The sequence below is a fragment of the Lathamus discolor genome, chromosome 20 (genome assembly GCF_037157495.1).
Source record: "Lathamus discolor isolate bLatDis1 chromosome 20, bLatDis1.hap1, whole genome shotgun sequence".
NCBI classification, from domain to species: domain Eukaryota; kingdom Metazoa; phylum Chordata; class Aves; order Psittaciformes; family Psittacidae; genus Lathamus; species Lathamus discolor.
The window spans coordinates 462,754-477,787 of record NC_088903.1 but is presented as its reverse complement, the minus strand read 5'-3'; the positions used below and the strand labels follow the sequence as shown (position 1 = coordinate 477,787).

Here is a 15,034-nt window from a genome sequence, read left to right as displayed (position 1 = left end):
GGGAAGAGAAAAGCTGGGTTCAAAGACACAAGGACTTGGGAAGCTGTCAGTAAATAGCTCTTACAAAGGCACAGCCAAGAGCTCCGGGAGCTAACTGCTGGGGTCACCAGCTGGCAAAGGTCTCCAGGGCATGCTAGAGAAAAGCCAAGGAATGCTCACGTGCTGACAAGTTCCTCAGAGCTGCTGAGAATTAAACTAACAGAATTTGCCATCCCAAAGCAGCTTAGGCCCAGTTCAGCAGCTGCCTCCAAGCAGGGTGGCAATTAGGAGACAGGATTATCCAGGGACACAACTCCAGCCTGAGCTGCAAGAGTAGCTCAACTCAGACGGGAAATGGTTTTATCTGCATGTCTCTGTCCAAATAAAAGGGCACCAAGAAGGTGGCATCTTCCAAGAATAGGAATGTGCTGGGAATCTGCAACGTAGGAATAGCAACCCTAAACTTGCATCAATTGCTAAAGACAGAAGCATGAAGTGGTTACCAAAGACATCATTATTCCCATATTCATAGAATCGCAGACTGGTTTCTGTTGGAAGGGAGCTTAAAGCTCACCCAGTCCCAACCCCTGCCACAGGCAGGGACACCTTCCACTAGAGCAGCTTGCTCCAAGCCCCTGTGTCCAACCTGGCCTTGAACACTGCCAGGGATGGGGCAGCCACAGCTTCTCTGGGCACCCTGTGCCAGCACCTCAGCACCTTCACAGGGAAGAACTTCTCCTAAGATCTATCTCATCTTCCCTGCAAGGACAGCAGAGATGTAAAGCCTTGTCATGGAGCAGGCTGGGGACAGTGGGTGTCAGCTCTCTGGATCACCCTTCACATTCCATACTACAATGCAAAGATCAGGCTGTCTCTAAGGCCACTAACTTTAGTAGATTAAAGCTCTGATCAGAGGGGCTTACACCGCAGCAAAAGGAAGCCCCAGCAGTTTTAAAGCTTGCCCTGTCTGCTCAGCAGGCTCTCTGTGAACAGAAGAGAAGCCTCTTTGGCAGGATTTACCTTTGGATTTCCCCCCAGCCCCCTGCTAGAGTATCCTGCATTTCACAGAGCCATGACATACTCTGTGGATAAATTCTCCCTCTCTCAAAATCCTGCTTGCTTGGGAAGCCTTTAAGCAGTTGAACATGCAGAGCGGATCAGAAAGAAGGCAGAAGATCTTATTTGCCAGCTAATTCTCTTTGACTTTTCCTATCCCAGTCTCAGCCCAAGCCACTGGAAATCAGAGCATCCTCCCTGCTGCTCACCAGCACTCAGGCTTGCACCACAAATTATCTGATGAACAGAAAATTATGGAAAAGCCCAATATTTACCTAATGGGGTAATGGGTTTAAACTTAAACAGAGGAAGATCAGGTTAGATATAAGGAAGAAGCCCTTTCCTGGGAGGGTGGTGAGGCACCTGCATTCTCCAGCTGGCCTCAGTGCAGGCAGCAGACCAGCTTCCTTCCCCTACCTCTCCCTGAGCAAAGGCAGAAAATGCTGCTGTGGTTGGTGCTAAGCTGAAACGATACTGACACTGAGATCAACGTGCGACCAGAAGCTTCCTAAATTAAGAAAATATTAAGAGAAGAAAACTTCACTTACATCTGTGAATGGACCTGAAAATGTGGGCACTTGATATTGCCTTCTACCTTAACCAAGGCAGCAACGCGTGCATGTGTGCAGCACCACAGGAAGGGCCTAAAATAGATACCTTGGCCTCAGAGTAGCAATGTTTTAACTGTGAAAGATGAAAAGAGCAAGGCCCCTGCCTCAAAAGCAGGCAGAGCAAGGCTGCAATTCCACCAGCCAGGCTTGGTCCTTATTCCTTACACCTCCAGCACTGCTCCAACACCCCACTGGGAGGTGGTTCAAGGCACTAAACCAGCAGAAACTGAATCCTTACCAGCCGAACTGGTGTGTGAAAGTGGTGCTACAGGGCATCTCACCCTGGCTTTAGAACACCAACACAGCAGAGAGTGAAGGTGTGGGATGCCAGCATGAGCTTTCATCCAGGTTTTGCCTCCAGCCTGCGTCAAGACACAAGGTAAGTGTTTATTGCTCTGATCTCTGCTGCTCCTCTTCCTTTGATTTCACAGTGCTGACAACATTTGCTGCACCCTGACAGAAGCTCTGTGAATATTCAATGCTGCCACAGTAATGAAGATATTAAATATAAAACCTTCCTCCTGCCACAGCTCTAGCTTGCAAAAGTGAGTGACCCTGCTCAGAGTGACTGAAGCAGGAAAGTGCTGTGGACATGAATCTTCTCAGGGCAAGAAAAGCTATTCAAGGAATCTTCTCAGGTTGGCCTTCATTTCTTAGCCATTTTGAGCTGTTTCAACACATGGATCCACATTAAAATAATGACAACATCACCATCTGCTCCAGCTACTGCAATACCACTGTGGCTGGCATCACTCTTCCAGTGATAGAAAGCCTGTCCCAGGGAAGAAGCCAAGCCAGGTGAGTTTTCCCAGGGAGCACTGTTTCAGTTCTGCAGGATCCAAGACTGCAGAGCTCCTGGCTGCAGAGATTGCAGATGCAGGGGGGAGACTGAGATGAGCTCTTAGGCAGAAGCCCTTCCCTGTGAGGGTGCTGAGGTGCTGGCACAGGGTGCCCAGAGAAGCTGTGGCTGCCCCATCCCTGGCAGTGTTCAAGGCCAGGTTGGACACAGGGGCTTGGAGCAAGCTGCTCTAGTGGAAGGTGTCCCTGCCCATGGAACTGGATGAGCTTTAGGGTCCCTTCCAAACAAACCATTCCATGACTCTATGAAAAACCACAGCAGCAAGAACACAGGTCCCTATACAACCTGTGACGAACCCTCACAACATGGTTTGTCCACAGTGCTTACTTCACCACGCCATTACTTTTAGCCATTTGATACCCAAACTGGGCACCAAATAGCCTTTGGCCCCATAGTGTCCAGTTCCAGCACCCCAGGGATGACAGACAGCACCGGAACGCAGCGGATGCCTTACCAGGACAGGCTCTCTATAAATACAGGGAACGAGTCACACACTCTTGACACAGTGGTTTCTTACCCTAGAAAGAAACAAACATGACATATCTCCCAAGTTTTCAGGGCTTTAGCAGGACCTGCCCTCATTCCAGCACTCACCATGCAACAAGACAGGGCTCAAAGGGGGTAATTTTAGCTTCTCTTTAGCTTTTCTGTATTACTTTTGCTTTTCGTGACAAAGAGACATCCCACATGAGGTCGAAAGTCAAGAGTGTATTTCCTGAATGCCTTTTTTTTCTTGTTAAGACCAAAAGACACAAACAATAGGATATTCATCAAGCATTTCTGCTGCTCTCACATCTCCATTGTCATGTTATTGCTGGGAAGTGGTGCCTGTTCCAGCCCTGGGTTTCATACAGCATGCATGAACAGTTAGCAGTGCAGCAGGCAGCAGCAGCATCTCCCAAAACCCAGCACAAGTTATAAGGGTCTGAGAGGCAGAGCTCTTGCTTCAAAAAGAACAACCCAACAGAAGCTTCATTTTTACCTTTACTTCTCATTACAAAGAAGCACAGTTTGCACCATGCTAAGACACAAGACAAACAAGGAATTTCAAGTGAGGATGAACAGCATCAAAACCTCTGTCCACAAAACACATCCCTGCTTAGCACTGGGACGTCTCTCTCCAGCTGGTCTTAGCCCAGTTTGGGTCACTGGGGATGGCAATCAGGTAGCAATCTGGCTTGTCTTGATGCTAGTTTTACTGAGCTGACAAGCAGCTTTGCAACAAAAGCAGATGCAGGCAGTATGAACAGTGACAACCCACAGGGGAACGCAGGCCATAAATTCAGCCAGAGTTGTAAAACCATTATCTCCCCTCCTCACCAAAGGCTAAAGGAGGAGCAAGTTTAAAATAAATCAGAATCCATGTGCATTTCATCCTCCCCAGGAATTAGCAGGAAGGCTAGCTGCTGCCAGTGGTCCTTTCCACAGGGATGAAAGGTGGAAACTGGCTGAATTTCAACCTGCCCCAAGTCGAGGAATTCAGGCTCAATCTTCCCCACTATATTTCTTAGAAGTAAATGAGGTGCAACCAGTCTCCTCAGGGATTTTATCCCTTTCAGCTCTAAATGCAGCTCCGCTGTCACATGTGCTGCAGAGCCTTACTTCTTGCTTAAAATAATGTTGCTCCTGCTCTCAGGTTACAAGGGATCCATTCATGTTCGTAAGGTCATAAGCTCTCTCTCAATCCGTAATACAAAGGCTGGAATAAACAGGGCTGCTGGTGTTTCAGTGCATGAACAGAGCCGGTCCTTGCAGAGGCTCTGACCACACCTAGAGCCAGAGTGCTTTGTCACAGCCTTACCGAGGGAGGCAGCACCACTCGCTGCCGCTGGAAGATCTCTGCATCATAGTATGGACCGGGAAGCGTGATCCACGGTGCTGAACCATTCCATGGTTCCATGATCTGCACATAACGCAGCCACAACCACAGTACAGGATTCTTCCATTTACGAACATAAGCACCAAGAGGCTCTTGGAGGCTGACAGAGCAAACAAGCCCATGGAATCAAAACCTCCTCCATGACGGGAGCACACGAGCAACAGTAACTCAGGAAATGTGCTTTGGAGCTGAGCACGGACCTCAGACAGCCGTGACAATAAACCCTATTATTAGACACAGTAAAAGCAGTGCCATATTTGAGAGATTAAGCATTAATAAGTGCCTTCACATTCAACAGTATTCATGGCTCTGCCTCTCGCCTGCAGTAACCTGGGGGAAGGGAGGAGCTGGTGGGGAAATTCAGTTAACAGTAAAAGCAAAGATCATTCAAAGCAGGCTACAAAGCCATAGAATAAAAGGCAGTGATGGAGCTCACAGTGCTGCAGGTGAGACAGTCCCCATGCTGGAAGCCCAGAACACCCTGTTTCAGTCCCATCCTTTCTGAACCTGTTCTCTTGCTTACTGACGGACAGTGGCTACAGGCAACACTCAAGCAGATCTTTCAGCTGGACTTCTTTCCTGCTTTCCTTCCTGTTCCCAACAGCAGCACTTAATACTTCTGTGATACATGCCTGCAGGGCCCTCCAGCACTGCACCAGAAGATGCCAAGGGAAAGGCACTTCGGTTTCTGCCCAATTTGGAGATGTCCCTTATTAAAATCGACTCCCTCAGCCCCCTGCAGCGAGCTCCAGGGCAGCATCGTTTGTCATGCTGATGAGGAAGCAGGTAAAACCACATGTAAGGCAATAACTTCAGAGGCCAGGACTTGCTTAGGGTAAAGTAAGTGGGAGCTGAAAACAAACCACAAAAGGCCATTCTGATTTTGGATTAAATCCCAGCTTTAGGCTTACTAACACCTGATGTCTGACACCACAAAACACAGCTACCAGCAGAGAGCACATGAAGCTCCACTTCTGTAACACAGCCACATAAACCAGCACCATTGGAGATCTCACCTTAATACACAAAGGTAACTTAGTTCCAGCAGCTCTTACCCCACCACATCCAGGATCTGCAGTTGGAGGGTAATAAAATCCTCAGCACCTGCAGGGTGCTGGTCAGCACTTTGTACAAGGTAGGTCAGCATTAGGGAAGGAACACAAGCTACACCTACAAATCTTGGGTTGCCTTTGCTCCAGACCACATGCACTCTTTCAGATCTAAGTCGCATTTTGATGCAGAGGTTCCTCCTGCCAGCCTGCACTGACACACAGCCACCAGAGTTCACAGAAGGCCAGAGCCAGAATCCAACCTCCAAGAAGCTCATTCCACTGGATCATCCCTTCTCTTGGGACAGGCTCTTCCAGCACACCCCTTCTGTATCACTGTGTCCTCAAACTAATCACACAAGGAACACACCCACCTTGAGCCCTGCAAACCAGCACAAGAATGTTTTGCCACCAGTGCAAAGAAGCTGTCAGCCTGGACACACAGCTCTACCACCACCACGCAGACATGGTGCTGATGACCAGCCCCAGCCCTCCCATCCAGACTGGGACAGACCTCCTCTGCCCCCAGCTCCACTGAGCACATGCACAGCTGGCCAGATGAGGTCCCTGTACCAGGAAGCTCACATCAAGTGACATTTGGCAGAGAGGAGCAGAGATGCTTGTGAGCAAGACGCACACATACTTCACAGAAAGACCAACGCACCCAGGATCTAAGTCAAGCTTTGATCAGGTAAGAGATTAAATGTTTCCTGCAAAGGGAAGAATTTCACCACTCTGAACAAACGTGCATGTTCTGAGCTGGACGTGTTCAAGGCTCAGGGTAGAGGCTTGTTTAGAGGCTTTTTTTTTTTTAGCCACTTACAAGCACCTCAAGGAATTTCATTCTGCAGCAAGTGACCTGATGAAATCCATCTGGAATTACACCAGGCTCTTCCAGGCAGACAGTCTGGGACAGGAGCTGATGGGGAGCCATAAGGTGAAATGCTGACAAGTGGCAGAAAGTCCTGCAACTGCAGCCCATGGCAAAGTCACACACACAGTAATCAAAGCCATGAATACAGGAGAGGTGATGAAACCCCTTGTAAGTGTTGAAGGTTTAATACAGTCCTTCTTCCTATGAACTAGTATAACCTGTCCCTTAGACATCATCCTGCAATAACCTCCGTAAGGTGCTGTCCTTTCCATGTGCCTCAGAGCATCCTCAGCCAGCAGAGCTGCAGTCACCTGGAGTAACACACAATGACCAGCCAAACAGGACAGACCCACCTGATCCACCTTCCCTGAACACAGATGGTGCAATCCCATAACCACTCTGCAGCAAGGCAAGAAGAGCACAGAGGGAAGGCACAGAGGATGGACAAACAGCAGTACCTTGTCTAGGAAGAGAGGGCAGGGCAGGTACAGCGGGGAGGCTGAAGAGATGGGAATAATTAGCCCAACTGCAGCAATAATCCCTTCATCTTAACAGAAGGTATCCCCTGGTCCTGCCTTTGCTTGGATATTTAAAGACAAGATACTGAAATCAGGAGCCACACCACATGTAATGAATGCTCTTACTGATGGGACAGCTTGGAAGGGAAAGTGGAAAATCAGTGGATTGATCTCTGAAGAGCATGAAGGGCTCATTAGACTTGCAAAGAAATTCCACTCAAGTCTCAAGGCACAGATACTCCAGCCTCCAGATTCCAGTGTAAACTGCATATGCTTCCACAGGCACTTTAAATAACAGCCTACTACCAGCAGATTTCAGTGTGAAACAAAGCTCTAACTTGCAGATGGGGGATACTCATCCTGCTGCAAGAAGAGATTCAGATCCCTCAGAGCAGAACTGTGCCCACCTTAAAAGCCACACAAGGGGTTACCTAAAGGGCCACAATTCTCTGCTCTCTCCACCACACCTTTGGGTGATCTGCCAAGACAGCTTGGGATTGAGGGCTGGTTGTGCTGAAAAGCTAGGTGCAAGCAATGCTGCACCCAGCAGACACTCCAGGAAGGAGCAGTGATCCAAACCAAGGGCTGCAGCCTTGGCTCAACTGAGGGTGCCCTGCAAGGGCCTGACACCAAAGAGCCTCTGCCCAGGATCACTCACTCTAAATCCCTTCCCAGGGAGTTCAAGATGAGTAGGAACATCTCTGCACTGCTCTGCTGGCAACCCATGCACTGGGGCACTGCCTGCTTCATTGATGAGCACTCCACCAGCAAGGCCATGGCCTTGGGGTGAGCCCCAGACACCACACCAGCCCACCACTGGGGTCTAAACCCTACGGTTAAGCAAGCAAAGCTCCTGAGAGAGAAAGCAGAGATTTAAGGCAGATGGGCAGAAAAACCTAGAAAGCCATCCCAGCTCCAATGCAGCACTAGTGAGAGACCTGAGAGCTTCTGTCCTCCTCCCAAGACATCAGCTGCAGCTTCTCTGAACAGAGCCTGGGAATAGCCAAGATGCAGAGTCTGAGGCTCCCCCTCCACTTGGCTATGGGGCAGGAACTGGATTTAACAGTCTCAGCTGTCCTAATACAGCCAGAGGCACCCATTCTGCTTGGCAAGAAAGGGCTCACAGTGCTTTTTCACAGACCTTAGAGCAAGCCATACATGCAGAGAGCACAACACAGACCCTGTTGTCCAGGGGCTGGTTGCTTTACTTGTATGCATAACCACAACCCTCCTAAACCTGTGCCATGTGCCAAACACACCGTACACCCTCCCAACATCACCCAGATGAAGGGCCCGTGAGTCTACCACAAGTCCAGGGCACTTCAGTACAAGCTTCCACCTCCCAGACCAGCCCCACACCTATGACCAGCTAGCACATAGCCTAGGAAGGAATAAGCCAGCCTACTAGCCCACTGACCTCCTCAGCCAGCAGGCTAAGCAAAGTGAAAGATACCGGGAGCTGGGTGGAAGCCAGCACCCCGATTCTTTCTCGCCTAATTCATCAAGTGTCAGAGCACTGCTACAGCCAGATTAGCAGCACCCTCTCCAAAGGCCCAACCACAACCAAGCCTCATCAGCACGATGGGCTGGCAGTAGTTTATTTTGCTCAAGACAAACCCAACAGCTTTCTTCCAGCTTTTGAATAACATTCCTACTGGGGAAAAAAAGACCACCCTCAGACACTGCTTCATGATCCCATTTGGCATGCTCTGCAAGCCAAAATGGATTTGTGTGGAAGTCTGGACGTGGGTACACCCAGCACCTGCATCTCAAACAGCAGCACTCAGACACCCCGACAGGCAAAGCAGTTCCACTGGATGTGTCAGGATGGTTTGTTCCTCCTGTGCTGATGGACGCAGGCTTTCAGAGGAAGCAGCAGACACCCCATCTTAAAAGCATTTTGAACATGGCTTTCCCCATCCATTTCTAACAGCCCCACAATGCTGCAAAGCCCAACTTCCAAATGAGGATACAAATGTCATCAAGGAACAATTTGCTCTGCTCCCTGCTATTACACAGTGAAAACTGCTCAGCAAATACACAAGGCACAAGGTGATACCCAAACACTTAGACAATGCTGCAACTCAGATCCACAAGCATGCAATGAAGAACAGAGCTCTTTCAAACGAACCAGAGGAACATGAAAGGCAGAAGATGAGGACACCCACCTTACCAGCATACTCCAAGTGTCCCTGGCTAGATCCACCAGGCTCAGCTTCAGCATGGAAAGGGCATTTCCCTCATTTTTATCCTATGAGGACTGCTCTCCCGGCCAGGGAACAGTCTTCCCCATGGCTTTTGGGAAGGAAATGAGAACACTGCAGCATCCTTGTTCAGGACAGATAAATATGTTTACTGGGTCGTGCTGGAAGTGCAGTTTATTAAGCACAGAGGGAATGGGACAGTTTGAATGAAATGCCTTGGGAAGAAAGAGGCTGGAAGGTGAGACAGAGATGCAGGGTGAGGAAGAATAAATTAGAAGCCTGACCTGTAAATACTTAACATAGAACTTGAAAAGGACAAGTAATGAGGGAGGGAGAGACACAAACCCCATGCTATCGCACTTGTGACCTGCACCTTGTCACCTGAAGGGCGCAGTCCCACATCCTCTCTATGGGAGCTCCTCACAGGGCACACAGAGGTCCCGTTGCTTGTCCTCATCTTGGCTAATCCCAGCTGATGAAGGATAAAGGTCCACATCTTATCTGTGATGCCACCTGCCTCTTGCAGAGCAGCAAACAGCCTTGCTCTCACAGGCAGACACCACAACACCTTGATCTGTCCCACATTCACATCAGATGGGACCTTTGCAACAAGTTCACTGAACACTGCAGATCAGCAGCGAGCTGCTCCAGAGCAGGGCTGACCATATGCGCCTCTCTGGCTTTCATTTAAAGGCTTCAAATGGTAACAGCCATGCTCTGCACTTTCACTCATTAACACAAGCAAGGCTGTTTTAGTTCAGGTTTCTCAAGGATCAGCTCCTGGCTGTGCACGATGAAGACAAGACCCACAGCACTGCACACCTCCATGTGCACACTAATGGCCCAACAACCTTTTAAACCACCAGAGCTCACCAGGTGCTTCATTTCAAGCTCTATATGTTCAAGACCCAACTGTCCTAAGATCCTCTGATGCTGCAGTCAAGCCTTATGGAGGATGGAGACCCAAGCACCCAGCCTGTGGGACAAGCATTCCATTTCCCTGGAACACAAGAGATGGGTCCCAAAAACAACCCCACCTGCATTGTAATTCCAAAGCCCTGAACACAAGTCTTCATTTCCAAAAGCATTCAGCATCATGAGATACTTCTGCTAATACTAGGGGGTGCACAGGAAAGCATGCCACAGCCATATCCCCCTTAGCAAACACCATTCCTCTATCTACAGCATGAATGAGACAACAGGATACTTTTATCAGGTGTAAATTACCTGCCTGGAAACCTCTGTGCACTGCAGGTAAGTCAGCCAGCACCTTGCCTTCCTCCTTAAGTCATGTATCTTGGGGTAAAACCAAGTATTTTGCATAACAAGAGGGAACAAAGTGGCTGCCCCATCCCTGGCAGTGTTCAAGGCCAGGCCAGAGCAAGCTGCTTCTAGTGGAAGGTGTCCCTGCCTCTGGCAAGCGGTGGAACTGGATGAGCTTTAAGGTCCTTTCCAAATCATTCCGTGATTCCATCTGGGTTTGACTATTTCTCATTTATAGAGAAAATGAGATTTTCATTTTCCTTCCCTCAGGCTTAGCCTGTAAGTGCCCAATTGAGACCTCTTGTGATTGAGCACCTTGAGAAAACAGGCAAAAAACCTGACCTGTAGAAGGAAAGCCATTATATACTCCAGATTTGAGGTATTGGCAGCAAAGGTAAAACCCCTTCATCAGCTGTAAGAGGGCAGCCACTGCTCAACACACCAGATTAATGCTTCTCAGTAGTGAATTTTGTTCCACTCATTCAGACACACCTCGACATGTGCCCAGATCCACACGGATAAAGGCAGGGCAGCTCAGGAATACGCGGCACACCAAGAACTGGAGTGACAGCTTAGCTCATCTCAGCAGCTCCTTCCAGCCACACCGTTTCTAAGCAAGACCAGCCCCTTGCTGCAAATGGAGCTGCACCTCGCGTGGTGGTACCACCAGCAAATGGAAGGAGAAACTCCCTTTAAAGTGATGGCAGCTTCCCTCTGCAAACAAACAAGGTTGCATCTCTAGGGCTCAAACCAACCTCCCCTGGGCAGACAGGGATGCAGGCAGCAATCTCCATCCCTCACCTGGAATGAGCTGTTTCTGCTCCTCACGGCTTTAACTGCTCCAAGGCAGGGGATGCCACACAGCGTGCCTGGAAACACCTGGTGAGAAAACTTCCCTTTCCACATGGTGAAGTTAGATTTAAAACAAAGAAACACCCAGCACCTGAAGGGAATAAGGGCAAAGCACAGAACGGGGCCAGCCCCATGGCCCACCTAAGGTGATTTTGGGACAAGAATGAACAGCAGCATGGAAAGAGGCTGATGACAGGGACAAGAGGGGAAATTTCATCATGACACGGGGATGCTGGTGAGGTATAAGGCACATCCAGGACCTGCCAACACCTCCATTTACACCGGGTACCACCACCCCAGTGCCAACCCCATGGGGCACCGGCATCCCCAACCCCATGAGGAAAGACCCCGGAGCTCAGCAGGGCAGGAACCCACCGGTAACGTTAAACACCAGCACCCCTTACCCTGCGGATGCACAAAGCAGGGCATCACCGGGGTGCCATAACCTCCATAACGCTTCCACCCCCAAAATGTGGGGCAGGGCGTGGACAGCTCCCGTTTTTAAGCCACCTTTTCCTCATGATTTCTTACTATTGATTAATTGATCGTTGTTAATTACAACCGCCCCGCGCCCCCCCCTCCCCGAGGGCGGCTGCAGAAGATGGCACCGCGCCGGGGCGGGAAGGCGCTGCCCGCCCTCCTGCCGCAGCCCCCCGGCGCCACAGCCCCGGCCGCGCCCGCCGCAGGCACCGGGGTAGGAAAACGGCGAAAATGGGCGAGGAACGCGAAAAAACGCCCTTATTCCCCCATCCCGCCCCGCCGCGCACCTGCAGCCGCGGCCGCGCTGCCGCAGGGGCCGCCCCTCGCTCTGCTGCAGCGGCCCCGCCGGTGACACGCCCCTTCGCGGCGGTTTTGGAGCTGAAACAGCCGCGTTTGGGGCGGTTTAGTGCGGTTTTTACCCCTTTTCACCCGGTTCACGCTCTGGGCGCGGGGACAGCGGGACACAGCGGGTGCCCGTGCCCGTGCCCGCAGCACCCGCACACCCCCTCCAGCTCCGTTCCTCCCGCCGCCCCGCCCGTACCTGCCGCGCAGGGGGAGTCCGCACCGGAGCCGGGCGGCGGGTGACAGCGGCGGAGGCGCGGGCGGGGCGGGGGCACGCGCGAGCTCCGGAACCTTCGCCGAGCCGGCGCGGGAGCGCGCATGCGCCGCGCGCATCGTAACCCCCCCCTCACCACCACCACTATAGAGGAGCGGGCTCCCCCGCGCATGCGCAGTTGCGCCCCGCGCAGGCAGGGCGGGGGCGGGGCCGCCGCCACCGCCTTTTGTCTGCGGGGAAGCGGGAGCTAGCCGCCCGCCCGGCAGGGGGCGCTCGAGCGCTGCCCCTGCCCGCATCAACAGAGAGCCCCTCATCCCTCAGCGCCATTTTGTGCCCGGTGGTGAGGGGGCGGGATGGGGATGGGGTGCCCCGAAGTCCCGCAGCGCACACCACCGCTCACAGCCCGGGAGTGACGGGAAGCACTGCCCCTCCCGTTTAGCCCCTCATCCCTCGCTGATTCAAGGTGGGATTCACTGCAGCCCTCAGTATCCAAAGGGATGAACACCGATGCTAACGGCATCCCCTCAGTATCCAAAGGGATGAACACTGATGCTAACGGCATCCCCTCAGTATCCAAAGGGATGAACACTGATGCTAACGGCATCCCCTCACCTGGTGAGCTCCACACTCCAAAGGGAAGGCAACCTTGTGCACAGCTCCCCTCCGTTGTCCGCACAGGTTCCATGGAGGAGCCATGGGATGATGTGTTACCACCCTGTGGCACCCTGCATCCAGCACTGAGGTTCCTCAGCACCCTCTACAGGACCCGCAGCACTGGGACTGAAGAAGTTCCCAGGAGAGCCCTCCCGCCATGGCCTGCTTCACCTGGAGATGCTCTGGAGCAGCTCAGGAGCCATACGGACACAGTGGGCATCCCTCAATGGAATCACTGCCCTGTGTTCCGGGGCCGCTGTCACCAGGAGTCTGATTTAGTGGAGAAACCACAGGAGGGATCTTGTGTCAGGCAAATCAAGGGTAAATGATTGTCTAAGAATGGTAATGGTAAATGGTAATGGTAAATGACAGTCCAAGAACAGGCAGAGGCTCCAAAGAGGAAAAAAGCTCAACAGAGACACAGATGTGGAACCTGCAGCGTCAGGGAGTTTTAAAGCAGACTGGGTTGGGAATGGTCCATCTGGGTCTATGGAAAGTCAAAGCCCTTCTCTTCCTACACTGTTAATAAGTACAAAGTACAATCAGATGAGGGAAAAAAAAAAACCAACTGAATTTATGGACATGCAACGCTATGAGATGGGGGGGGGGGGTGTCAGGTCAATAGAAACAGGTGAAGCACCTAAAATCCATTATGAAACTGGCTAAAAGTAGCGACTATAAATCAGATCATCACTAGACACATCTTCTTTCAAATAGCACTGCTGTTGATATTGTAAAACAGGTCCTACAGTGCTCCAAGGGGATCCAGCCTTGTGAGACAACTCAGAACAAGCTGAATTTGAACTTTGATTGCAAGTGGCTTGAGTCCAGGTCTGGAACAGCAGCTCTTCCTACAGATACACCAGGAGCACAAGACTAGCTGTGAATCAGCTGAGCATCCTCTAGCAGAACGTGGGCTGGTTGGTTGAGAAGCTCCCCATGAGGGTTGGAAGTGGGTGAGCTTTAAGGTCCCTTCCAAGCCAGCCCATTCCATGGTTCTGATTCCATGACCACAGCACTGCCTCATGCACACCAGCAGGGATCCTCACAGCCTCCAGGGCTGTGGTCGCAGCACCAAGCACCTCCCTGTCCTGGCCCAAGTCACAGCCACAGAAGCCTGGTAATGAACTGCAGGGAGTATCACAAGCAGCCTTGTGTAGGAAAGGCACAATGAATTTGCTCAAGGCACAGCGTCTCGCTGTTCAGTCCTGTCTGTATTCACAGGACTGGAAGCACATGGATATTGCTGGTAAACAAGAGATAATCAAATCTACACAGAGCTTCTCCAGCACCCTGCAGGGCCAGAGCATGGGCTGGATGTCCCTTGGTGAGGTGCCCTCCCTCCCCACATCCCAACACACACCCTTGGGCTCACTGCAGAGCCATCCCCTCGTGCAGAGCCCCGCTGTGCAGTACCACATCTCATGCTCCACAGCCTGCACCTCACACCGGATGGATGCAGGATGCTGCTGCAGCAATCCCATGTGTTCCGGGAACCCTGAGGCCCCGAGTGCAGCAGAGTGCTCCAAGTCAAGTGGAATGAGCTCAGCCCCAGCAATCACCACATCTCGCCCTGGCAAAGAGGAACTGCAGAGGAGCTCTCCACAGGCACCTGCACACACAGCTGAGGTACACTTTAATTACTGCACAGCACTGTCCTTGCTGCTCCACATTCATAGGGTGGCTTTGGTTATATAGCAAAAAGGATCTGGGAATTTATCCCACCAGTAACTCTTTCTTCCCCTCATTCCTTTTGCTGCTGGGTGTTTCTACATCAAATTATAAAGGAAGACTTTAGGGAGGAAAGAGTTAAGCCTTTATCTTCCATACCCGTTCCTTCAGCCCCAAGACAAGGCTCATTTCCTCCCAGGTCAGTTCTGAAGCTGTTTCACAGCTGCATCAGGGTTTTCCCTGGAGGGTGGTTACTGCAGAAGGTGGGACACGGTTTCTGAGGGCTCACCTGCAGAGCTGGGTTAGAATTTGGGTTACACTGGCTTTAAGCCTGATGTCCCCAGGGCCTCATCTCCCCACAAGGTGCTTCATTTCAGTCATTTAATTCAGATTAAGGATGGCTTTTGCAAAACCATCATGATCCTTGCTGAAATAAACACTCAGATTCTGTACTAGCATAATTCCATTAGAGTTCTGCTTGGATCCCTGTTGCAGCTCACCTAAACCCAAGGAAATGGGCTAATGAATG

At 51.2% G+C, this 15,034-nt stretch overlaps 1 protein-coding gene across 9 annotated transcripts in view; it reads right to left on the bottom strand.

Annotated features, from left to right (window-relative positions):
- MAPT (microtubule associated protein tau) overlaps positions 1-12,306 on the bottom strand; it is a 45,654-nt gene extending 33,348 nt beyond the window's left edge. For 4 of the 9 annotated variants that reach the window (XM_065698812.1, XM_065698816.1, XM_065698818.1 and 1 more), the window contains exons 1-2: positions 12,166-12,300; positions 11,094-11,171 (exon numbers count right to left, since the gene is read on the bottom strand). The gene's annotated coding sequence lies outside the window, so the exon portion shown is untranslated. Of the gene's footprint in view, positions 1-2,959; positions 2,980-11,093; positions 11,172-11,911; positions 12,140-12,165 lie in introns of those variants that run through there. The other 5 variants (XM_065698820.1, XM_065698819.1, XM_065698813.1 and 2 more) reach the window with 5 other exon arrangements.
- Between the last annotated feature and the right edge of the window lie 2,728 nt (positions 12,307-15,034).